The 26607-nt window shown below is 37.1% G+C and overlaps 1 protein-coding gene across 15 annotated transcripts in view; it reads left to right on the plus strand.

Annotated features, from left to right (window-relative positions):
• The window catches only part of LOC139944753 (muscleblind-like protein 1), a 247418-nt gene that overhangs the window by 37394 nt on the left and 183417 nt on the right, over positions 1-26607 (plus strand). For 13 of the 15 annotated variants that reach the window (XM_071941828.1, XM_071941839.1, XM_071941838.1 and 10 more), the window contains exon 2: positions 12679-12767. The gene's annotated coding sequence lies outside the window, so the exon portion shown is untranslated. Of the gene's footprint in view, positions 1-12678; positions 12768-20939; positions 21194-26607 lie in introns of those variants that run through there. The other 2 variants (XM_071941831.1, XM_071941844.1) reach the window with 1 other exon arrangement.

The following is a 26607-nucleotide window of genomic DNA, read 5'->3' on the forward strand; positions in this document are numbered from 1 at the left end:
TATTAATGACCTTGCACAACCGGCTCCTTGCACAATCTCACTTAATATGATATTTTCCTGATATTTTTTCAGGTTGGTGATCATTTCATCATAATAAATGTATTACATACATTTGCCTTTGATATGTTAAATACAATCTCATTAATGCTCATAATTAAATATGCATTTAATTCTGTGAAATTTTAGTTAGTTCTTGAAACCACTGGGGGAAAATGTACTTTTCATACATGCAATGATTCAGCAACCACCCCTGTACTTTGCCTTAAGTTTTAACACTCTATCAAGGATGAGGGGTTAACCTTATCTGAAATCAGCTCATCAAATCTGCCACAGCTACTTGTAAATTCCAGGCGAGAAAGTCCGGACAGCTTTGAGTGTCCTCTTTTGTTTATATAACAAATTAATACACCATTACACTTATGTTGTGTTTATTATCAGGAACATTTCAATGCAAATATATTTCTTTGACCAAATGTCAGTGAGCTGGCCCTACAGATTTATATTTGCTGAATGATATTTAGCTTAGCTGGTAGCTGCTTTGTGTTGAGCCAGACTTTGATTAGTGTGTGTACCTTTTGTAATTGTTTTGTAAATGTTGAGGGCAGAAACAAAACTTCTATTATAAAATAACTCATTGAAAACGAGATTGTTACATCTAATTTTGACATTTTGAAAAGATGCTGCAGCAGATTTCACGCAATGCTAGGATTAATCCTATCTCGATTTACATGTAGGATGAGTAAATGACCTGTCCTAACTTAGGTTGGGCTCAATGCGTCTTAACATCTTAACATCTATGGATATAGAACTGAACTCGTCCTAAGGTTAATCCTGTTGGTTGGGAAGAGTTGAAATCAACACCTGCCGTCGATTTCACCAAACTCTTCCTAAGTCAGGATTAATCTTAGGATTTAATACGAGTTCAGTTCCGTATCCAAAGACGTAGGACACATTGAACCCTTCTTAAGTTAAGACGGGTTACAACTCGTCTTAACTCGAGATAGGATTAATCCTAGCGTTTCGAGAAATTGTCTGCTGGTTCCCTTTAAAACAGTCACTAGTACAGACTGTGTTTCATCCCCCCCCCCCCCCCCAATTGGACAAGAGTGAGGGTAGTAATTGGTGCAGAAGCAATTGGCTGCAGATCGGAATCCACTATGGTGATAGATTCTAGGCTACAGTCTGAGGCCAACCTGTTTGGATTAATACTGGTGTATTGTACAGTCACCTGCACACCTTGCTCCTTTCAATATGTGACCATCTTCAGTTGGGTTCCATGTATGCTCAGACATAAGCACTGACTGATTGATACACAAAAGGGGCTCGCTTATACCGCAGAGCCTCATTTTTGTTGTTTATATGACAATGACAAGGCTGTGTAATGGTTATGAATGTTAAAGGCAGTGGACACTATTGGTAATTACTCAAGTAATTGGGAGCTGTTGATGGTATAAAACATTGTGAGCAACGGCTCCCTCTTTGATTTTGAAACCTCAGATTTAGAATTTGAGGTCTCGAAATCAAGCATCTGAAAGCACACAACTTTGTGTGACAAGGGTGTTTTTTCTTATATAATCATCTCACAACTTCGATGACCGATTGAGCTCACATTTTCACAGGTTTGTTATTTTATGCATACGTTGAGATACACCAAGTGAGATGACTGATCTTTGACAATTACCAATAGTGTCCTGTGTCTGTAATACATGGTGCATTAGGGATAAGAATATTAATTTTGGTTTTAACCATTATATAGACAGATGTGTTTATTACACTTTACACTCGGTTCTTTCCCAAGCTCTGTGGAAAAAAAACCACAGGCATATTACTCGGGTGGGAATCGAACCCACGATCCACCTTTGCAATTCTAGAGCAGTGTCTTGCCATTTTTTTAAAAAATAACTGTAATGGTTGTAACGGTAATTGTCTGCATTGCTGTTATTTAATGTATGGAGCACATGTAGCTCTTTTATTTTTAGAGATTTTGAATTAGACGCAACATGTCAGAGCGTAGGACGCAAAACGCGCTGGCTGCACCTATTAATTGCCAATCTGTTTAAATATTCTCAGCTGTGTTGTAAGCTTGGGCGATATCGATTTATTTTATTCACGATATATCGCCGACAATATATCGCGATATTCGATATAATCGCGATTAATGAAATTTGACATCATCAGTCTTAAAACTCCAAGTGAAAGTTGTAGAAGAGACAGTCCTAGTATAAGAGAGGTGTTCTAATGACCTATTCTTCTGGTTTTACTCCAAATCTATGGGGTATCAGCTAGCAAATCAGGCCTAGAAATCCGACGCGAATCCGCGAATCGATTCGCGCGAAGACTTGGCCCGGCGAATACGCCGCGAATCTGAGTAGATTCGCGTGAAATTGCCAGCATTTAGAAGGGGAAAATCACTTTCTCGGCTTTACATTTGGGTCAACATGAATATATTTGTACTAAGAACCTCTAGTTTTATTTTTTTAGTTCCGTTTAACCGACATAAAGTTAGCTTTTAAAAACATTCACGTCGCTGTCGAGTCGAGTCGTCGTCTGATCCTTAACCCTAAACGGCCGTCATTGTTCGTCACACACCACGCACTCCCTGCCTGTAATACACGATGTAGTTCGGTTGAATTTAAGTCGTTGGTAAACACAAGCCAAGGACCGGAACAGTTATTGGTTCCAGCCCAAAAACGAATCCCAGTATATTTTGTTTTATCCTGTCCGTGGATTGGTTGATAGCGCAAAAGATCCCGTTTTGGACCAATAGTCTCCCTGGATAGTAAGCTCACGGAATTAATCTGCTTTTATACACGTGGAAAAACACGATGCACAAACTACATGGTGCCGAGTATCCCATCGCTACACACACACACACGGTCGACCAAAGTTCAGTCTAACCAACATTCTGATCTGCACGCTGTGATTGGCCGTTGACGACAGTTGGTAGTTCCATATTCACGATATTCTTGACTAGAATTCAGTGCAGTACACGTTCACCAACGGAGTAAAGAAATGCTGCACGCTGTGCATTACGCCTGCAGATTGTGCACAATGCACAGCCTTGGAGAAATTCTAATAACACGAACAACTTTTGCCGACAGAAGGCGTGATTGCGGGGCAAAGTTCATTGAATTATTTCTCAGTGACCGATCGTTGATTCTCAATGATTTCATTGCAAACGGAGTTCAAGACATGTTCAAAACAACCGATCCTCAACTCTCGAATTCATAGAATTATTTTTGATGGAAAACGGATGATTTAGGGCATGAATTAAGAGATAAAATCGTCCAAAAACGCAATTCTAAGGACTTCACCTATTACACAATTTTTTTTTATTTTTTTATTTTTTTATTTCTTTTTTTACATGTTACAAAATTTGGTGTATTCAATACACGCGATTGAAACAAAAAGTTAAGAGAAACCCCTGTTATGTCTTCTCATAATTACTTTATTTTCAAAACACTTCATGTAGCAAATATTCATGTAAAAATATATGCAATAAAACAGAAATTCTCCCCAAAAATATGCAAGAATCCTTCCCCGAAATTTAGGAGAATCTTGGATTCTTGCGAAATTCTTCAGCGAGAATCCATTTTGATTCTCGCGGAGTCAAGCGAACTTCTAGGCCTGCAAATCAATTATCGCGATTATCGCGATATATCGCGATATATCGATATTTCGATTAAAACCAAATCCATCCGATATCGAAATCGTGTCCAAATTAATATCGCGATATTCGATAATATCGTGATATCGCCCAAGCTTACTGTGTTGGAATGTTACATGATGGCAGAGATTACACCACAGCAAAAGCCTAGGGCACCACAGCAAAAGCCTAGGGCACCACAGCAAAAGCCTAGGGCACCACAGCAAAAGCCTAGGGCACCACAGCAAAAGCCTGGGTTATTATTGCCCCTTTTACCCCCTAGCTTTTGTTGTTGTTCTGAATATGTTGTGTCTCCACGATACTCAGACGAAAGATCAGTTTGCTTCAGTTATCAGGGCCCAACTTCATGGCTATGCTAACCGTAAGCAAAGAATTGGCGCTAATGGAAGCAGGAAATTCTGTGCTTACATCAAGCGTGTTTCACAGTTTAGCGGGGAATTTTGGCTTGTGAGCTTGCGTACTCCACGTTACTAGGCATCTATGCGCTAACACAGCTAGCGCAGAAATTTGGCGCTGGCACGTAATCCAGTAGTGGTGATCGTACGTGCAGAATTCGGCAGTTAGCAGAATCATGACATTGGGCCCAGATCTTAAGACACACACACACACATGACAACACTTCCTTCTGGATATCGTTTGTAGGGCTCTTCCATTCTTATTTTATATTCCATTTTGTGAAGAATTCATCCGAGGGGTACAAGCTGAACAAAGAAACCTTTCAGGGTCAATTGTTCCGAAACAAAAAGATTCCACAAGGGCTTGTGCATAATAACATGCCTGTACATGAGCAATCAAAATGTTTAAATAAAACTCTTTTAATACTTTTAAGAAAACATGTACATATATAGACCCCCTTCCCACCGCATTGATCTCCCAATTCGAGAAAAGGGCGGTCAAGACCCAGAAAGAGCGATCAAAGAGGAATAAGCTCCAGTGGGAACGCGAGGGTGATCAGGATCTGACCGTGCAATTTTGATCCTCCTCGGGAGTAGGATTAAAGCGGGATCTGATCGCCCTTGTGGATTAATGGGCGATCAAAAGTCTAGTGGGAATGCAAAGGGCGATCAGACCCCGCAATTTGCTAGCCAAACAATGTTCTTTTGAACCCACTTCCGTTCCCCAAAAAAGGCATCACTGCGCGATCATACTCAAGTGGGAACGCGACCGCGATTTCACACCTGCAACTAATCTTGTTGCGGGATCCCAATCTCGCATTATCCAGTGGGAACACGGTCTCAAGGAAGTAACTATTATTAATAAACTTGCAGTCTGTACAACAATGTGATAAATATTTTTGGGGAGGAATGTTGTTTCTAAAAACAGCTGTTAGTATGGTCTTGATGTATGCTCTGCTTATTTGTGGAATTTTAATGGTCCATTGAAATTGAAGTATCCATAATGAGGCTGGACAGGGAAAGTCTGGCCATTTTGTTAAAAAGGAAAATTACTATTCATAATTGCTAATGTGTACTGCAAACAAGACAATAACAGTATGATACATGTTAAGGTCAAAGTAACATTTTGGTTCCCTTTATTAAAGGAGCACGTTGCCTTGGATCGGTCGAGTTGGTCTGTGAAAAGCGTTTGTAACCGTTTGTTATAAAATGCATATGATTAGAAATATATTTTAAAAGTAGAATATAATGGTCCACACAAGTATCCTCGAAATTGCGTGGTTTTCGTTTTATCTCGTCGACAAACACGGTCGGCCCGCAGAGCAAAAGGAAAACCCCGCAATTTCGAGGAAAATGTGTGTGGATCATTGTATTCTACTTTTAAAACATCTTTCTAACCTTAAGCATTTTATAACAAACGGTTACAAACGATTTTCAAAGACCAACTCGACCGATCTAAGGCAATGTGTTCCTTTAAAGACACTGGACCAGTCTTCTCACTTGGTGTGAACATAATGCATTAAATAAAAAACCTGTGCAAATTTGAACTCGATAGGTCATTGAATTTGCGAGAGAATAATGGAAGAAAAACACCCTTGTTGCGCATTGTGTGCTTTGAGGTGCTTGAATTCCAGACCTCAGCTGAGGTATTAAAGTATTTCAGTGAGAAATTACTTCTCTAAAACGACGATACGTCAGAAGGAGCTGTTTCTCACAATGTTTTAAACTATCAACTGCTTTCCATTACTCGTTACCAAGTACGTTTTTATGGTAACAATTATTTTGAGTAAATACCAATAGTGTCCAGTTCCTTAAAGACATTGTGACTGCATGTAAACACTTACGGCGGTTACAAGCTCATCTGACAATATCTCATCTAGAAATTCACAGACAAGCTGAGATTGTAAGTCAGTATAATTATTGATTCACCCTGACTCTGCACTTTATCTCCATGAGAGTAAAGACTAAATTATGGCAAATTCAAAAAGTGCGCTTGATCTCCAAGTTAATAATGACTGATTATGGCAAACTCTTAATGTTGCCATGCAAAGTAACATTTACAGGCATGAGTAAAATTACACAAAACAATGCAGCAAAGGATTAGATTCTGCAAGCGCAGTACAATTATGTCGAAAGGCACCCATTGGGATTTCATTTTCACAGGGTAATTACAGGTAATGTGCCAAGAAGACTGAAGGAATACTGAATGACTGTAATCAATATTCCTTTAACCCACGGGAGAAGTGACATTTATATGCCGTTTTTCATTTAAACCAGTTCACATTGATAGTTTGCCTACTATACGCCTCTCTTAATATTTATGCATGAGGTACGTCACAATGCTAACTCAAAAGGAGGCGATGGGCCCAGCCACTGCAAGTGATGGGGGACGTGCACCCATAGCCTCATTTTGGGTTAGAATTATGACGTCTAGAGAGGCGTATTTGTACCATTGCAGCGTGATGTTACTCAGCATAGCCAGATCAACCAACCCGCTGTTTCTCCCCACTGTGCTGGTTGTGTTTGAAAACAGCATTCTGCATTCTACACAAGATTGTCAAGCTGTCCTCAACCTACATAAATGTAGCATGCCCTTGAAGGACTGTAACTTAGTCCAATTTTATGACAGATTTTCCCTGGCCAACATTCTTGATAAACCACATCCTAGAAGAAGAATTTATTGGTTGACTGAGTTCCTGCCTTCCCGTATTCCCCCATTTTGGGTTTTATTTGGAGCAGCAATAAAATGTGATTTTTGTTTAAGCTGACTTTCTTCCCCTTGGCAACTGAGACTGAGAATGGAGATGATTTGCTTGTGGTCTTCTTCTTGACCTGTCTCTTAATTGCCTTATTTTCAATTGTTTTTCATTTTCTTCTCTTTGTAGTTACAAACAGTTAGATTTATGTATATTAATTTTCCACCATTTGGTTAATTTCTTGAAACTATCCATATTATTAACATGAAGATTACTCTAGAGAAATAGGGCAGAGGGTAGACTGAGTGGCGGAGCGTATAGCGGCATTGGCAAAGGGGAGCCATCCTCTAACTCATCAATGTCAACTCCCATCCTGTCCATCTCATCTATAACTAGGTCACAGTAGTAGACAGTGACTGCCACAGCCATTTAGGCATGTAGGGACAATTGTTATGTATTTGAAAATGTGGAAAATTAAAGTACAGCAACAGGATGAGAAAAGGAATAACAACAAAACTAGACTTAATTAAAATGGGTTTTTAAAGTTGCCAGTGTGTGTTTTTTGTCAGATAGAAAATGATGATGACATCTTTGTAATTTAAAGTCTTTCAGCTTGAAATAAAGAACCATTTTTATAAACAACTTATCACTCATTATGGTAAGCATATAAACAAAGCTACTTAGCACAATATGGGTGTCACCCAGAAGAAAAACAACTTACAGTATTTTGTGTTGGTTTCCGCTAAATTGCCATCTGGCATATAGAGCCACAAAGCAAAGAATGTTTTTTTCTTCCCGTAATGGCTTTATGAGAATGAGCCCTGGAGAGGAAATATGTTGGTCGGTTAGCAAAACATTTCCCCCTTCCCGAACCAGTAGCTCTTTCTTTACTGTTCTGCAAGCTTGGACAATCATTGAAAAAACATTACTTGTTTCCTTATGGCTATTATGATACATTAAAGGAACACTACAGAATTGGTAATAAACTAAATTCTTGAAGATCACAGAATTACATCAAACTTACACGGTCTGATGATGATAGTTGAATACATCCCTTGAAATATTTCTGTCTGAAATGTCATATCTGATGAGAAATAAATAATCTAACTCTGCGTTTGGAGTTTATCGCTCAGTGAGCGTTTTATTCGTTTTTATTTTGCCATGGATGCAACGCAACATTTATAATCGGTTTTACCTATTCTCTCGTGACCCAGATGGCCGTTTGATCTCAAACTTCTACAGTTTTGTCAGTTTATGTATATGGTGGATTACACAAGGTGCTTACACTGCCAGCAACTGTTTCGTTAGCAAAAACCAATTCTGTAATGTTCCTTGAAGGGCCTAAACAGATTTGCACCACACATTGAGTTGTATTCCTTGGGTGGAACATCATTGGTGCTGTGTCAAATACATTATCCATCGCAAAGCATCTAGTTATATGCATGTTTACATCTGTTCTAATATGAACAAATACCAGTTTAATTTTGGTTTTACCCTCACACCGATGTGTGTTAGCACTGTATACTTAGTACTTTTCCCGAGTCCTATGAAGAAACAAACACAGGCATTTTACTCGGGTAGGAGTAAATGTGTCTGCTTTATTTGATTTTAATTTTTGCTCGACTTAAAGCCATTGAAATTTGATGTAGTCACCTGAAAGAGCTGCAACAGGCTTTCTTCAAACTACTCTGTGTGCTTCAGAACCCAAGATTACCAGCATATCCCCCCCCCCAACCAACCAACAGTCATGAAATCTGACCTAGTTTTCTGTTTTATCCGATGATGGATCCAGGGGAATCGGTGGCTAGACAATTCTCCTAGGTAATTTCAGAATTGAACTTTGGGGTGAGGAAGAAGGAGATTTTAAGCAGGGGAGGCGACTAGTCCTGAAGAGATGAACTCTTTGAGAGTCATCAGTCAATTCATATTTAGGTTTTGTCTTCTTCGTAGGAAGGGATACATACTGTGGAGAGATTGCACTGAGAATTACTGCAACTTGTTGCTTCATCATTAACTAAGATGTATATTTGTCTGAATGGTCTAAGCTTGCACGTGCTCACTGGTTGTTTCTGGTTTTCAAAGACCCTGGACACTATCGGTAATTGTCAAAGACCAGTCTTCTCACTTTTAGTATCTCAACATATGCATAAAATAACAAACCTGTGAAAATTTGAGCTCAATCGGTTGTCAAAGTTGCGAGATATAATGAAAGAATAACACCCTTGTCACACGCAGTTGTGTGGTTTCAGATGCTTGATTTCGAGACCTCAAATTCTGAACTTGAAGTCTCCTAATCAAATTCATGGAAAATTACTTCTTTCTCGAAAACTACTGTAAAGTTACTCCACTTCAGAGGGAGCCGTTTCTCACAATGTTTTATACTACCAACCTCTCCCCATTACTCTGTACAAAGTGAGGTTTAATGCCAATAATTATTTTGAGTAAGGAACATTACAGAATTGGTTTTGCTAGCAAAAAGGTTGCTGGCAGTGTATTAGCTCTTAATGTAATCCACCATTATACATAAACGGACAAACCTGTAGAAGTTCAAGATCGATCGGCCATCTGGTCGCGAAACAATAATGAGAAACCAATTATAAATTTTGCATTGTATCGATGCCAAAACAAAAATGAATAAAAACACAAACTGAGCGCTAAACTCCAAACGCGAAATTAGATTATTTATTTCTCATCAAATATGAAGTTTTATGTAAATCTGTGATTTTTGTTTCTTACCAATTCTGTAATGTTCCTTTAACAATAACAGCCGTCTATAAATTCATTGCAGTAATGCTGTTGGATGTTCTGTGTAAATAAATGCTAACATTAATGGCCTCATGTTCTGACCAAAGCTTAAGTTCTGAGTAAACAAGTACGTAATTGAAGTTCAAACAATGTTCCCCGAATTGATGTCATTGCAGATTATGACTAATATCTTAAAAATTTATGTCTCATATAAAGTCATTTATAACAATTATGAAGATTGTTGTACATTGCATTCCTAGTAAAAATCAGTTACACAAATATTATTCTGTGTCACAAAGTGTCATCTGGAAATGAAAAATTCTTGGTGCAGTGTCATGTTAAAGGCACTGGACACTATTGGTAATTACTAAAAAACAAATGGCATAAAATAAAAACTACCTTGGTACATAAGCAATGGAGAGCTGTTGATAGTATAAAACATTGTGAGAAACGCTCCCTCTGAAGTATGGTGTTTTTGAGAAAGAAGTATTTTCTCACTAAAATATTTGAATTGAATAAGAGACCTCAGCTGAGGTTCGAATTCAAGGCATCTGAAAGCACACAACTTGTGCGACAAGGGTGTTTTTCTTCCATTATTCTCTTGCAAATTCGACGACCAAATGAGTTAAAATATTCATAGGTTTGTTATTTTATGCAATATGTTGAGATACACCATGTGAGAAGACTGGTCTTTGACAATAACCAAAAGTGTGCAGTGCCTTTAAGTTAGGTTGCGGGATCTTCACATGAAGTAAAGTTGAACCATGATGTTGTTTTTCGTTTGCTCAATCGTTTTTTCCCCTGTGGGTGTTGTTTGGCTACTTTCTTTGTGGGTGGAGGTGGTGGTGAGCTGACTGCCACAAGGACTGCCCATGAGGATTTACTCTTGTTTATCAGTTTGTAACTCAGACAGGCTGGCAAATCAGGACTAATCAAAAACCATGTTTGGATGTTTAGTCTTTGGCTGAATTGAAAAGTTAATGTTAAAATGTAAAAATTGTAAGTAGTATTTCAGGACTAAACAAAAAACATGTTTGTATGTTTAGTCATTGGCTGAATTAAGAAGTTAATGTAAAAATTCTAAGTAGTATTAAGAAATAATTAACATTCGGGACTAAACAAAAACCATGTTGGTATGTTTAGTCATTGGCTGAATTAAGAAGTTAATATCAAAATGTCAAAATTCTAAGTAGTATTAAGAAATAATTAACATTTAGATTACTTGGTCTTGCAGTTGAGTTAATGTTAACACTGAGCATTCCTGGAAAGAGTAGTAAACATTTTTCATAATAAACAAATTGTCTATGTTTGAAAAGTTGAGATTATCATATTTTCACTTCGGGTTTGTTTGACGTCTTTTTTTAGTCCAATACCAACCAATCTCCCAGATTTGTCCTTCAGATGTGACATATCTGTAAAGCCATGTATTGTGTTTACATTTAATGAAATAACTACTTACTGTTATGAAGTGGAAAAAGATTGCCTAGGTAAACTGGCACAGTTTGGCTGCAAACTCTAACCTTCTATAACCTTCAGTTACAAGTACCGAGTATACAGTACTAACACACATCGGTGTATGAGTATATAACCAAAATTAATATTCTTTATCCCCGATGCAAATTTAACATCTCTTATATCGTTGCGGTACCCGCTGCCAAAACATAGGATTCAAACAACTGCCTCTAGCTACCGGGCAACCTCGGTAGTCTAGTTGGTAAGACACTGCTCTAGAATTGCAAGGGTCGTGGGTTCGAATCCCACCTGAGTAACATGCCTATGATATTTGAGTATACAGTACAAACACACGTCGGTGTATGGGTAAAAACCAAAAAATTAATATTCTCCAGTTATAAGGCACTCAATAAACGGTTTATCTCAATCAAAAAGGCATTGAATTACCATTTGTTGAAAACAACTTGACATAAACTGTGCACCTATAATTTCCCACCAATGCCCTATGTCTGAAAAGTATTACCTCTATCAAATATTACGGATCCTTTCAATTATTTTCAAATAAATCTATGTTTAAGACCTGTGCAGTTGAAGGTGAAGAATATAGCCTGGTTTATACTTCCTGCGAATGCAAATGCCATATGATACAGATTTTGACATCACAGACAGAGCTTTATTCGCAGCAAATGTTTTGCAGGAGTTGAGCACGAGTCAACTGATGCAAGTTAGGCAAAAAAATGTTATCTTGGCGTAACCCCACCTACCCTACAAATATGGCCGACCCTGGATATTTAAATTTTTTTCAAGGGAAGAAATTTAATGGTTAAAATCTATTAAAGACATACAAATAAAGTAAATGTCATCCAGAGTTTAAAAATATACTCTTTATTGTGTGTAGCCTTGCTTTTTTTGTTATCGTGTATACTACTGGATTAAACAATTAGAAAACATGTCATTTTCGCTGCTCGGAGAAAAAAAGAAGAAAAAAAAGTTGTTTCAAATTTGTGACATCAACATTTGTATTGCAATTGCATTGACTGGTAGTATGTAACAGCTTTAGGCAAGGCATGGAGACTGAGATTGAACAAACAATGGCTGTTTGGAGTGAGACTGGTTCTCAATTCACAATTGCTTCCAGTAAATTCCAACCTAAACTTCCGCCCTAATCAGTAATTAGTATGCAGTCATTAGTTGTCCAAATTGCAGACTTTGGCAGCCTTTCAACGTTTCTACTGAATTGTCCTGTAACATTTTAATGTAAGCAATTGACCTTTGTCTCTGCTAAGCATTTTGATCTCCTATGTGTAAATACTTGACTGATATACAAGGCTGGAGTAGCGAGAGTGCAGGGTACACTCCTATCGCTCCACAAATCTAGCTGTAATCTAATCGATGATGGCAATAATTTAAAGAGAAACACTCAATTTCAATGTTATAATCTTATTGATAATCAAAGGAATAGATCCTATTCACAACGCGCAGCGCAAATACATGCGCGTCTCCCATTCGCCTTTTTGTGGGTCAAAATGTGCACAAAAGGAATGGACTCCCAAAAAAAGGCAGAAATGCTAGATGCGCATTGTTCAGATGCAACCATTAACAATTTTGCAGGTTAAAACTTTTTATTTTTCAAAAAATATGTTTCTTGGAAACATGTTTACAAAATGGATTTCCCATAAGATAAATATTAATATATGCTTTTTTTCTACGTTTGTTCTTACAGCCAGATTGACTTACAGTATCTGTACCATTGTAGACATTCATCAATAGATAGACTGCATGCAGCCTGTGACGTATTCATTTGGAAGTCTGGTATGTAACGTTCAATATTATTTTCCATAGGATTGGTGATTGAACAAATAAAAAATGAAATAAAAAAAAACATATAATTTCAATATGGCACCGATAACAAATTTCCTATTATTATCAATATGATACGAAAAAATAAGCACCTTAAAGCCGCCATTATACCCTTTCGGAACACAAAAAAAAAGAAAATAACAGATTTACAAATAACTTACAGGGTTTACAGAAGGTAATGGTGAAAGACTTCTCTTGAAATATTATTCCATGAAATGCTTTACTTATTGAGAAAACATTAAAGCAATTATCAATTCCGAGAATTACGGATTTATTTTAAACACATGTCATGACACGGCGAAACGTGCGGAAACAAGGGTGGGTTTTCCCATTATTTTCTCCCAACTTCGATGACCGATTGAGCCTAAATTTTCACAGGTTTGTTATTTTATATATAAGTTGTGATACACGAAGTGTGGGCCTTTGGACAATACCGTTTACCGAAAGTGTCCAATGGCTTTAAATGCAGTCAAGATAAGATCAAAATCAGTATTTGATGACTGGGTAGCGACAAGTTCTTAAACTCCCGTTTAAAACCGGCAGGGTCGTGGCTCTTTATCGCACAGCCACAACTCTGCAAGGAACGAGTCACTACTCTTTTATTCCCATTCATAAATGCCTTTTTGGTTAAAAGACGTAATAAAATATGAAAATCTGTCAAACGTTTTCGGACATCCTTGATCTCTGCATGTGTGGTTGCATTTTTATGACAGACAATTTTCAGGTATGCATTTGTGCCCGTAGTGTGCATCTATATGTATCCGAAAACAACTGGTTATGAACAGCTTCAGCTGGTCATTATCAACCGTTTAAACACCCCCACTTGACGCGCTCTTCACCAATAGGAATAGCTAAACTGTCTGAGGTATTTATGACAAGTTTTTAAAAACACCAGGCCAATTATGTATTCTAGTAGTGTTCCATTACTTTAAACCCTCACATAACTAAGTGTTTACCAGCTTATAACACGTGCTTTGTGCACTAAACCTTGGGGTTTCATAATCTGCCTTTTCAAAAGATGAAACAAAAAGACTAGAAATAAATCCAGACCAGTTTAGTGAGTGGTGTAGTAGCCAAATAGTGGTTGATTTTATTGGTTTCCTCATGAAGTATTTTACAAAGTGAAGGTGTTTGTGTTCACTAGACTGGTCAATGAATACGCCAGACACCTGTTAAGGATTATCAGTGGCCTAGATCTGCAGGATTCCATATGTGGACAGTTTGTATGCCTCATTAACCATACACAACACACAAGGTTTTAGTTAAAGACAAGTTTAATGGCAAAACTGAGTATATATTGACATGGGTAGTGAAGGAGTCCAATTTGTCACTGGACCTCCGGCCTGAGGTCAATTATTTTAGTCATGGGCCAGTAAACTTGTGACCTCACAAGTCCAGCGGATTTGTGTGTTTTCAATTGAATAATAGTCACAACTTTAATGGCCAAACTGAGTAGTTGTTGATGGGGACAGTGAAGGGGAGCATTCTGGACTCCAATTTGACCTCTGAACCTGGGCCCAAGGTCAATTATTTTAGTCGTGGGCCAGTAAATTCATGACCTGACAGTCTGGCAGTCTAGTGTTTTTCAATTGGCTAATAAAATAGTCACTGTGTAAAAGATTTAACAGAAAGAAATGATGTTCAAATGATGACTTTGAGTCTGGTATTTATATACTAACCCTTAAGACAAATTAAATACATCTTGTCTCGTCTTAGTGTTTGATCAAATAAAATCAATTTACAAGTTAAACAGTGAAGAAAGCTGTTTTTGTATGAAGATTCTGGTCTTGCAAAATAAACTTCACTCTTAATTTGTTTTAAGCCCTCAGTCTTTCAGATATTTACCTTAAATTTGTTTAAATATTGTTTTATTCCTTTTGAAGTTGATAATAATTGTTATCAAACTTCACTCTGTTGAATGTATTTCTAGTGTCACTTAATCTAAAGGGGGATACAGGCAACATGATGGGAACACAATTGCATCTTATACCAAAGAGCAAGGCAATAGGAAACATTTTCTGACATTGTCTTTAAACTTACCACGATTTATATTCAGTCTACGTGCTTTGTATTTGTATTTTCTTGTTGTGACTGGGCCTGAATGATTGTTAACAAATCTTGCTAATGTCAAGTTTTACATGACTAAATGTACAAGCTTGTTAGCTGATAATTGACTGTACCAAAAGCCTTCCACTGCTTCCCCTATTAAACCAATGATGTAAACAGACTTCAAGTAGCTGTGCTCCCTTCACAAGGCTTTCTTACATGGATTAGCAAGTAGGGGCTTATCTCCAATTGTGTGTACAGTACATTGTGGTGAGACTAGCTAACAGTTGACAGTTCATTTACATTATGTTGTGTGTGCAGCACACATGTGTAAATTGGATTGACCTTAGGTTTGAGGTCATGGACAATGGGGCAGACACAACATACAGGGTAAAGGGCTTAGTCATAAATCACCAACAACTAACACTTTAGAGCTGTCTGGATCTTGTCTTTCTATACAATATACACATAACCATGCAGTGTTATTGCTCAGTGTTTTGGGTGATTTGGGGACTGAGTTTGTTTGAAATGTGGTCACTCCCTTTCCCTATGAGGACTATGGTTATCAATGCACAGTTTTATAAAGAAAAAAAATCCTGTGAAGGTCTATGTATTGACCCAATTCACCTGACGTCATCATCAGAATCATCTTGGATGCGCCATTTGGTGGGCAACGTCACTGTTCGTTATTCAGTGAAGTGCGCATTTTAGGCGACGCAGCGTTTACATGTAAACCTATTGCCCACCAAAACAGTGAGCGTGGCACAGTCGTCGCGTGTGACATGCGTGCAAGAGGTCAATATACATACGCCTATAACTCAATTGTAGGTTTTGTATTTACAGGGAGTCCCTATCTGCAATCATTCAAGTGTAATTGCATCAACTGATTTCCTCTTCTTTTTTTTTCTCAGTTTTACAATTCGAAATTGAAAAAAACATACAAAAACATTGACATTTTAGTAGTTTCCTTCGTTTTTGTGAAGTACAGTTGCACACCTGTTATTAATGCATATTTTTTCTTGAATGAAAAAAGTGTGTATATCCATGACTCTTGACGCCATTCCTCTGTTGTATGCAACAGAGGAGTCGTACCTGGGCTAGTTTTGTATACCTCTACTGTAGGTAGTCCCTATCTCCATTCATTTCAATTCAAGTATTGTACCCAATTGCAAAAAAATGTATTTCTGTATTGAAGCTAAGGCATAATACACCCTGCCTGACAGCTTGAATACAGAAATTTCCGGATATGAAAATTATCCATTGAACTCGGGGCCTAAAAATGTATTAAATTTTTTGTTATCAGCTCTATGTAATTGCAAAAAAACTGTATTTCTGTATTGAAGCTAAGGCATAATACACCCTGCCTCAGCTTGAATACAGAAATTTCCGGATATGAAAATTATCCATTGAACTCGGGGTCTAAAAAAGTAGTAAATTTTTTGTTATCAGCTCTATGTAATTAGTAAAGTCTGAACTAGGTTAATTTGTGAGTTGCATAAAGGAATCATGCTAGTGCTGCGTTGCCTTCACACTACACTAGACCTGATTGGCAATTCAATTTTCAGCACCATGAGACGCAATCAACTGACACAAATGCAAGCTTTCATGTACATGTACTCTAGTTCTGGGTATACTACCCAATATAGAAAATAATGCCAGATAAATTTTGATTTCAAGACGATCTTACTTGAAATTGTGCATTACATGTAAATCACTTTGTGCTGCAATTAAGGAACTGCAAACATGTTCGCAGTAAACGGTACGTTTATATTAGAATATACTGAAAATCTATGAACACATTCGTACTGCTCAAATGGTAACTTAATTTTAGATGTAGGCCACACACTGAAACAGGGCTGAGAGGAGCAATATTGCATTTATTATGTTACAAATAGACATCTTACAAAGATTTGTCTTCACACTTAACTTGTGCAGACTAGTGGGAATTTTTTGTATTTTTGTTGTTGTATTATTATTCAATGGTTTATTAAAAATCTATTCAATTCGCTGCCAGCAGCAGAATTACATGAACAGTTACATAGTTAAAAATTTGGAGTAAAACATTACATTACTAAGTAAAAGGGCCTTAAAATCTTACACAGAAAAGCGGAGATGTACTGTTCACTCTAAATGGGAGGAGAACAGTTGCATAGTTAATTAAAAATCTGAGTAAAGCATGACATCAATAATTCAAATTGCGTTCATATTATTACACGCACAAAAACGGAGATATGTTTATAATATAAACATAATGAGGCAGAGTTGTAGGACTCGGTTTGACCAGACTAGCCTCTTCTCTGTCATTAATATTAGAGGCGCTGTACACTTTTTTTAATTACTCAAAATAATTGTTAGCATAAATACTTACTTGGTAACGAGTAATGGAGAGCTGTTGATAGTATAAAACATTGGGAGAAGCGGTTCCCTCTGAAGTAACATAGTATTTGAGAAAGAAGAAATTTCTCACTAAAATATTTGAAATAAATTTGAGACCTCAGCCGAGGTCTCGAATTCAAGCATCTGAAAGCACATTAGGATGACTTTTCTTCAATTATTCACTCTCACAGGCTTGTTGTTTTATGCATACGTTGAGATGTATTCACCAAGTGAGAAGACTGGTCTGTGACAGTTACCGAAGATGCCCAGTGTGTAATGTACAATGAACAGTACCCATTGACTATCCTCAAGGCTCGAACCTAAGCTGTATTTTTCTGATAGGATGATAAGGGTGTCAATATATTGCACTACGTGTATGCAAAGTGCCAAAGCTTCAACCCTGGATAAGTGCAAATGTGATGATGTTGTGATTTAATGTGTGAACCATTATCCATGCATGCTTGAAATGTAAATCCATAGTTTGATTGGCCTTACCTTTAGACACAGAAATCATGTTCCCATGTCCTATTTTTCTTGTTCATTGGCTGTAACCTTAATTTAGAGGGACAAAGGATGGCCATCCCAGGAGAGTCAAATGGAATTGAACAAAGTGTTTGATTAGTTAAAGGGTCTATGTAACTTTTGTAGGAAAAAAACAAACAATGTCCACAGATTTACACTAAACGTACACAGTTTGAAGATAATTATAGTAGAAAGCTTCCCTGAAAATATTACGTGCTGAGGTGCTGTAGTTTTTTGGGAAATGAGTAAAACAATGTCATGAAAATAGTTTTCGTATCATGAGACGAAAATTATTTTAATCATTTACAAACGTATTTTCATGACATTGTTTTACTCATTTCTCAAAAACTGCAGCACCTCAGTAAGTAATATTTGAAGGGAAGCTTTCCACTATCATTATCTTCGAACCCTGTAAGTTTAATGTAAATCTATGGACATTTTGAAAAGGTACCCAAATCCTTTAAGGTAGTGGACACTATTGGTAATTACTGAAAATAATTGTTAGCACCAAAACTTACTTGGCAATGGAGAGCTGTTGATAGTAGTTGAAAACATTGCGTGAAATGGCTACCTCTGATGTAGCGTAGTTTTCAAGAAAAAAGTACACCATAGTTTCCCACAAATTATATTTGGAGACATCAGAATTAGATTTTGGGGTCCCGAAGACGAGCATCTGTGAAAGCACACAACTTCGTGTGACAAGGGTGTTTTTTTCTTCCATAATTATCTCACAACTTCGACGGCCAATTGAGTTCAAATTTTCACAGGTTTGTTATTTTGTGCATATGTTGAGACACCACCAAGTGAGAAGACTGGTCTTTGACAATTACCAAAGGTGTCAAGTGTCTTTGATTGCAAAAAATTTTGATGGCCAAACTACTGTTGTTAATTTCCAAGGCACACTCTTTAAAAAAGAGCCTTCCTCCAAACAATAAATAGATAAACAAACAACCAAATAAAATTTAAAAAACAAGCAACACCACAACACCAAATGGTTGTTTTCAATTAATGTTTGAGTACATGCTAAGCATTGTGCAAGAGCAGATTCCTTAACTATCAAGAATACATCCCATATCACTTTCAACAGATCTTGCCATAAGGAATACTCCCCAGTACCACAGTGGTTTGGTTAAAGGAACACATTGCCTTGGATCGGTCGAGTTAGTCTTTAAAAAGCGTTTGTAACCGTTTTTAATAAAATGGATATGGGTAGAAAGGTGTTGTAAAAGTAGAAAACAATGATCCACACAAACACGCCTCGAAATTGCACGGTTTTCCTTTTACCTTGTCGACTAACACGGTCGGTCATTTATGGGAGTCAAATTTTGGACTCCCATAAATGGCCGACCTATTTAGTTATGCAAAGTAAAAGGAAAACCACGCAACTTTGAGGCAAATTTGTGTGGATCATTGTATTCTACATTATAAATTTCTTTCTAACCTTGCATTTTATAACAAACGGTTATAAACGTTTTTTATAGACTAACTCGTCCGATCCAAGGCAACGTGTTCCTTTAAGATGTCTGAGTACTAATGAGAATGGGGGTCGTAGGGTCAGACTCCAGCTGGCTGCCTCTGGGTTGCTTTCTCTTTATGTCCAGCATCTTAGAAAGGAACAGTGCTTATGGGAATTATGTGATTTGTTAGCACTGTGGGAGACAAATTTAACATCAATCTAGGAAAACGCGGGAAAGTAGTTGACAGTACTGACACACATCTATGGTTAAAACTTGAATGCAATTTCAACATCTATCAAGTGGGATTGGTTGTAATGAAAGTTACTTGGAATGAAAAATGTGGTTTGGGTGCAATATATTTATGTTACAAAAAGATAACCAATAACTTCATTTACGTTTACTATTATTGCTTTGCTTGATTAAATAGGGTCAAATTCATTTCCTTGATACCACCCTGCCCATTTTTCAATCGATACAATCCTCATCAGGTGGAAAACAAATTGCAAGTCTTCTGTTAAAATGATGTGAAATTGTCAATTTATTTAATACTCATTCAGACTCTCAAAACAAAAGTTAAAAAAATGCTGCCATGGATATCAAGAACACAAGGGTCTGTACATTCCAAAGAAGACTTTTTGTGTCGTTTGAAAGGTCAAATGTAATGCTGTTTCGATTGCATATCATCAATATTCAGGTATGAAGGAAACATTGAGAAGTAACCAGTCACCAAGGTATTTTTGGGGTGAACCATTAGGCTACCGTTTTAACTAGTAAAACAAAGATTTTTGGTAGAAAGCAAACCCCAGATTGTAAGTTAAATAAGCTGCAGGAAAGTGTTTTTAGGAACCAATTTCATGGTAGACTTCAATTGCTTAAAGGTTTTGGGTACTCTTTGTAGGACATAAAACACAATATCAACAAATAAAAAAAAACTACAGCACCTCAGCAAGTAAAATTCCAAGGGAAGCTTTCTACAATCATTATCTTCAAACCTTGTCAGTTTCATGTAAATCTGTGGACATTGTGTTTGTGTTAAAGACACTGGACACCTTTGGTAATTGTCAAAGACCAGTTTCCTCACAATCGGTCGTTGAAGTTGCGTGCTTTCTGATACTTAATTTCTAAATCTGAGGTCTCGAAATCAAATTTGTGGAAAATTACTTTCCCGACAAGTACTCCACTTCAGAGGGAGCCGTTTCTCACAATGTTTTATACTATCAACCTCTCCCCATTACTCGATACCAAGTAAGTTTTTATGCTAATAATTATTTTGAGTAATTACCAATAGAGTCCACTGCCTTTAAATAAGCAGGAGGAAAGTCTTTTACAGGGACCAACTTCATTGCATAATAAACCACTTAGCAGGGCACCACCAGTCACAATAATGTAAACTACAAGACAATTTTGGCAGTGACCTGATTCTGCTGAGCAAGATTTGTTTGTGTTTACCAACATTTTACAGAGTATGACTGTGTGTGTAGCTGATAGCACAGTACTGTAGAAGCTTCACAGTCTCAAGGGCAGATTATATAAATAGCAAGGTCAGCATAACACTGAGCTTTTAGAATGAACCCATTGCAGTGTACCCAATCTATTGACTAGGCTCTGTGGGTAACCTTGATTGGGGGCGCTTTAAGGTTACAGACAACCACTGCAGGCCACCAGTTGCTTTTACTTTAGGCAATCATGGCTGCTGCCTTGAACGTGGCTTATCATTGTGTGTATGCCGCACGTGTACAGTAGCAGTTTAGTTTATTACTACCGTTGGTTAGGCTGTTGTGGGATTCCACTTTGAGTTTGTTTCCTGAGGAGTAAACTGAACCTACTGTATTGAAGAACAGTCTTGATAGAGGAGACCTTCATCCAGTGATATATGATTTGATATCTGTGTGGAAGTTTAATAATAGAACTACATGTGGTGTGGGTGATCCAAACACAAGGTTACATCTTTTGGTTGAGTAGCACAGTACTGTAGTGGTAAGTACATGATCTTGTCTTATTAATTAGTTAGATTAACTGATGAATGATGAGTGTATTTTAATTGGGTTTCATTTGTGTTCATGAATACTTAATGGAAGTGAATGAAGGGAGATGTGTTTTGAATATTATTTGTTGTTGCCTAGATGAGTATTTTGGGGTAGCACTCCAGTTAAAAAACATTGAACATGACATGTAAGATTTAAAACTGTGCATAGCTGCTGTAGTGTCATAAAAAAAAACATATCTTAATGTGTTGTGGTGGTTTTGAAGTAGTGTAACAACTCAATACTCTTGTATCAAATACAATGTGATTTCTCTGTTTTTAAAGGAATTCTGTTTTTTTTTTTTTTTTTTTTTTTTTTTTTTTTTTTTTATTATAAAGAAACTCTGGTGTCCCCACCCCTCAAATAAAAATAAATAAATTTAAAGGTCAAATTCATAAAAAACCAAGATAAGACCGTATAATAACGCCCTAGACTGCATAGTGGGCTTTTTAACCAAAAATAAATGTTAATATTGGGCTTCATGCTCACAAGTTTTCGAAGCTCGCATGCTTTTGCGCTTTGCATCCAGAGTTCAAATTTTTCTCAACAACCTGTCACACCCCTAAAATATTCAAACACAAACAAGAATCCAGTCACAGAGCAGATTAAACTATAGTGTAACCAGACTAGGGTAGGAAAGTCAAAAATACTCACGTTTCTGAACAATAAGAATCGGTTTTCTTTTATGATCCCTATGCTATAGATAGCCTGGCAGTACATGATAACCTTTTTTTTGTATTTCAAAAAACCTTAAAGTCACCTGGAAGTGGTATTTTTTCAAAATAAAGCTTATGTCACTAGTATATGTGTTTTGATGAGTGGAATGTGAATAAACAGTTAGCTAAGGTTTAAAAAAATCAGTTCTTATGTTATTTACAAATTTAAGAGTAGACCCGACCCGAGAGGGCACTGTTCGTGACGTCAATCGAGGCAGACTTTGCCTGTAATGCGTAGAGTAAACACAATTGCAAAGTACATGTACGGACCAAATCGTGAGTTTGTACGTTTAAAAAAAAAAATGTTTTTGTTTTTTCCGGCAATGCCGACCAGGTGTATTGCTGCTGAATGCAGAAAAACACTTTTTGAAATGTACCAACTCACGACTTGGACGTACATGTACTTTGCACGTGTGTTTACTATACACATTGCAGGCAATGTCTGCCTCGATTGACGTCACAAAAGGGGTAGGTGGAGTGAGTCAGCCCCCCAAACAACTTTATATATTTTTTAAACATATAAATCGTGACAAACAAATACTAAAAAAATTGTTTTATTGTTCAAAAGCATATACTCTTATGTTTGAAAGAAAACAAAATTATATTTCCAGGTGACTTTAAAATTTTGTTCCAGGTATTATTCTAAAAAAATAATTCAACTGTTTGTTATTTAAAATTATCTTCCATTAACTTGAGTGGGAAATTTGTGGTAAAAAATGTTTACTCATAATAAATGTCAACAAGTTATTGGTGCAGTGAAGTAATTTTTTCAAACTCTCCCATTACACTTTGTCAATTTTAAAATACTGTTGTATATAAAAATGTACACACACGTAACACTACAGGTATTTATGAAAATCTTACAGGAAAGTTGCTTTCTAAGGACTCATTTTGTTGACCTAGGCCTACATTGCCATCTAAGCTAGTATCTGTAATCTTCTTAGCGGATGACTCTACATTTGTCCCTCAAGTCGTGTTGAGATGAATAATGCAACTAAAATTGCCAAGTTTGAGAACAAACAACTGACTGATCAATATACTCTACATCTGTGTGAGAGACTGGCCTGGAGTTTGTTTTCTTTGAGAAGGGAGGCCATGTTCATTTCGCAAAGGGCACTTCCATTGGAAAATCTTAAAGTCTATGGGAAGCTTTTGAAGGGGCACAAAAGACAAGACCAGGGCAATGGAGGCCCTGGCCTTCTTGGTGTAACTCCGGGCCTGGTGAGATCAAGAGATATCTCATGTGTTTTCTGCCAGCAGTCATACTAAACTGCATTGCAAATTAAGCATGAATAGTGCCAGCCATGCTGATCAAGTATTACTTTCAAAGAGAACTCTATTTTCCATCTTTTGAATTAGCTTTCTATTCATTATTTCTTATTTATCATTCTGTATTGCAATTATTGGGTCTTAGGTTCCTTCACTGTGGGGGTTGGGGACTTTTCAAAATACAATTTTTGTTCTCTCTGGTGTTCAGATTTCTTACTGTGGTACAGAGAACATTACTTTGTTTCAGTGCAAACTTTATCTATCCAAGAATACAAAAGGCTGACCAGGGTGTGTCCCAAATAATGAGGAAGTAAAAGTGATCTCTTTATTAAAGATATTGGACACTATTGGTAATTGTGAAAGACCAGTCTTCTCACTTGGTGTACCACAACATATGCATAAAATAACAAACCGGTGGAAATTTGAGCTCAATTGGTTGTTGAAGTTGCGAGATAATAATAAAATAAAAAACACGCTTGTAACACAAAGTAGTGTGCTTTCAGATGCTTTATTTTGAGTAATTACCAATAGTGTCCACTGCCTTTAAGACTAACTATCTTAAATTTCCCCTTATTGAATTCAGTGAAATTGAGAAAAAAAATATAAATAAATTCCAATTGTACAGCAGCAGATGAAATATTTGAATATAAAAACTGCACAAGATTGGTAAAACCAAAGAAAACAAAAACACTTATAAAAAGCATGTTATCATCCTTTGTCTCCGTTCCTCAATAAACTGTCAGAGTAAAGTTTGGTCTCTCTTAGGGACAACAGCTATCCTAAGATGAACCCACCAGCTAAAGTTTGAAGTGTTTCTTACAATGTTTCTCAACCCCTCCTTCCTTCTGCATCCCCCTATTCAACTAAATTTGTCCAGAGGATTGAAGACAAATACAATTTGACACTTCCACCAAGCACAATATTGACATCTTACAAACTGAGATAAGATGATAGTGCATGGTTGTGCATCTTCACCTGACAATTTATTCACCTGTAATACTGTTGTGGATTGCATTGGCAAATTGCATGAATACAGATGCCTGTTTTTGTTTCATTTTGAAAGGCGAATCAAAACAGTTCTCCTCGCCTGGTGTCCGGCATGAATTACTTTCAAAAAGAGAAAAGAAGGACAGGTTGTGTCCTCGAACAACAATTTCTGTAGACATTGTGCACACAGGGTTTCTCAGTCCAAACACTTGAGACACTTTATATCAAGGTTTTTCTTTGTATACCCTGGGAGCGTATAAGCATAGTTCAATGTCTTAAAAAGGTCTTCTACTGCCTCTCCCTGTTTCTTCTTCTTCTTCTTCTTCTTCTGTTTCTTGACTGTGGAGGATGCCCAACTCATCTGATGTTTCAGCAGTCTCTTGTTTCTGGGTCGTTGATCGGTCAACGTTGTCTGCCTCATCTTGGTTGGGGGGGGGGGGACCACATGATGTGACCAAAGAAGAAGAGCTAGTCGATTTAAGTTGAGAATCAGGAGTTGAGGGAGAAAATAGATCAAGCCTTGCCTGAGATGCAGGGCCTTCATTGGTTAATGGACTTTTGTTTTTCTAAATATTTGTGGATAGAGATTGCTGGGTATATTTTGCTGACGTGTCTGTGAATCCAGCATATTGAGTAACTGATAATCTAAACACAATGCGCAATAAGTCTGACCAGCTTTTTGTGGAGTACAAAACGTGAGTTTCCAGGGTTTTCAACTTATTACACCAGACATTTGATTAGTCCGCAAGCTTTTTCACCAGTCCTCAGTCCCCATGTATTTGCAAGAATCTTTCAAACAATTCAAACAATCTACTTATAAGCAGGTATCACATTGTTTGTAAGGAAACAAGAAGCATGCTTTCAAAATGTTTTATCATCCAAATTTTGTCCAAATGTTTTGAGGAAATACTAACTCAGTTAAAAATCTATATCGCTAACACAATCCAAACATACCAAGTTTCTAAATTAGTTGATGTGTTGTATCATGCACAAGCTTAGAGTTCAATTTAGTTAAAACAAATAAACATATTAGGTGTAATTCATTCAAAATTTACCCTCTTTAACTTTGTAGGCCCTAAATCAAAAAATGGTAATTCATAACAAAGTTTGTGTTATGATTCCTAAAATACTGTCCTATTCAGTAAGTAAATGACTTGCATTGAAGTTGTGCACAAGCCTCAAGGGGCTAAGCTGAGTTTATAAAAGTACATTTTATGTGACTCATTTTAAAAAGGAACTGGCGTCACCCTGGATGTAAATTGCTAATTATGCTTTTCATGCTTACCTGGTATAAACCATTCAGCACTGACACTTGCCCCTACAAAGGTACAACCTTTTAAAGACACTGGACACCTTAAGTAATTGTCATATTACATATATGCATAAAATAACAAACCTGTGAAAATTTGAACTTGATTTTCAAGATAAAACACCCTTGTCACACGAAGTTGTGTGCTTTCAGATGCTTGAGGCAAAAACATAGGATTCGAACTACCTCTAGCTGCCGGGCAACCTCGGTAGTCTAGTTGGTAAGACACTGCTCTAGAATTGCAAGGGTCGTGGGTTTGAATCCCACCCGAGTAATGCCTGTTATATTTTTTCACAGAACTCGGGAAAGTTAAATGATGCAGTGCTAAAAGCCCAAATTAATATTATTTACAGACACGTTAAACAGCATCGTAGCCTCATAGAAGCTCATATTTAAGAAGGTTTTGCAATTAATATAGAGATAAATGTGGTTTTTGGCAGCCATTTTTCAAATCCGCTAGGGGCAGAAATTGAAATGGCCCAATATCCAAATACTTTCGTAAACATTAATTTACTTATACCGAATCCCTTTCTTTTATCTCAAAATGCACAATTCATATGCCGCCTTGCTGAATAAAAAACGCCCTCTTGCTTGGATCTGTAATTAGGTTGAGGGACGTTCCCTCATGTTATCTTGACTTAATCTGCAGTAAAAAAAAATGGTCACCTTGACACGAGATGCAAAAACATAGCACCAATAGAATGCACTTTCCAAGCAAGTCCAGACAAGTGGCCACCTCCCAAACACATCTTAGAACAGTTGGTTGTGATAGAAACAGATGTTCCCAACTCCTCTTTGCGAATTCTCTATCATCTTTAAGAAGGATAAACCCATCTCCATCAGAGGTGGACAAATATAATTTAAGTTCAAGCTTCTCCAGATTTCTGCTCTCTTAAACGCAGTGGTTAACATTCGGTAGTGATGAAGCCAGCTGCTTCCAACACCCCTGCAACTTAATATCGCCAACACCACCCTTGTCCTTCTATAAAGAGAGGGATAAAAAGTTCATCCTGGCGTACCATGTTGAAGTTGAACAGGATGCACTTTTCAAAACAGCTGTATCCCCCACCCCTAAGTTCAACTAAA

Source organism: Asterias amurensis, chromosome 12 (assembly GCF_032118995.1).
Source record: "Asterias amurensis chromosome 12, ASM3211899v1".
Taxonomy (NCBI): Eukaryota; Metazoa; Echinodermata; class Asteroidea; order Forcipulatida; family Asteriidae; genus Asterias; species Asterias amurensis.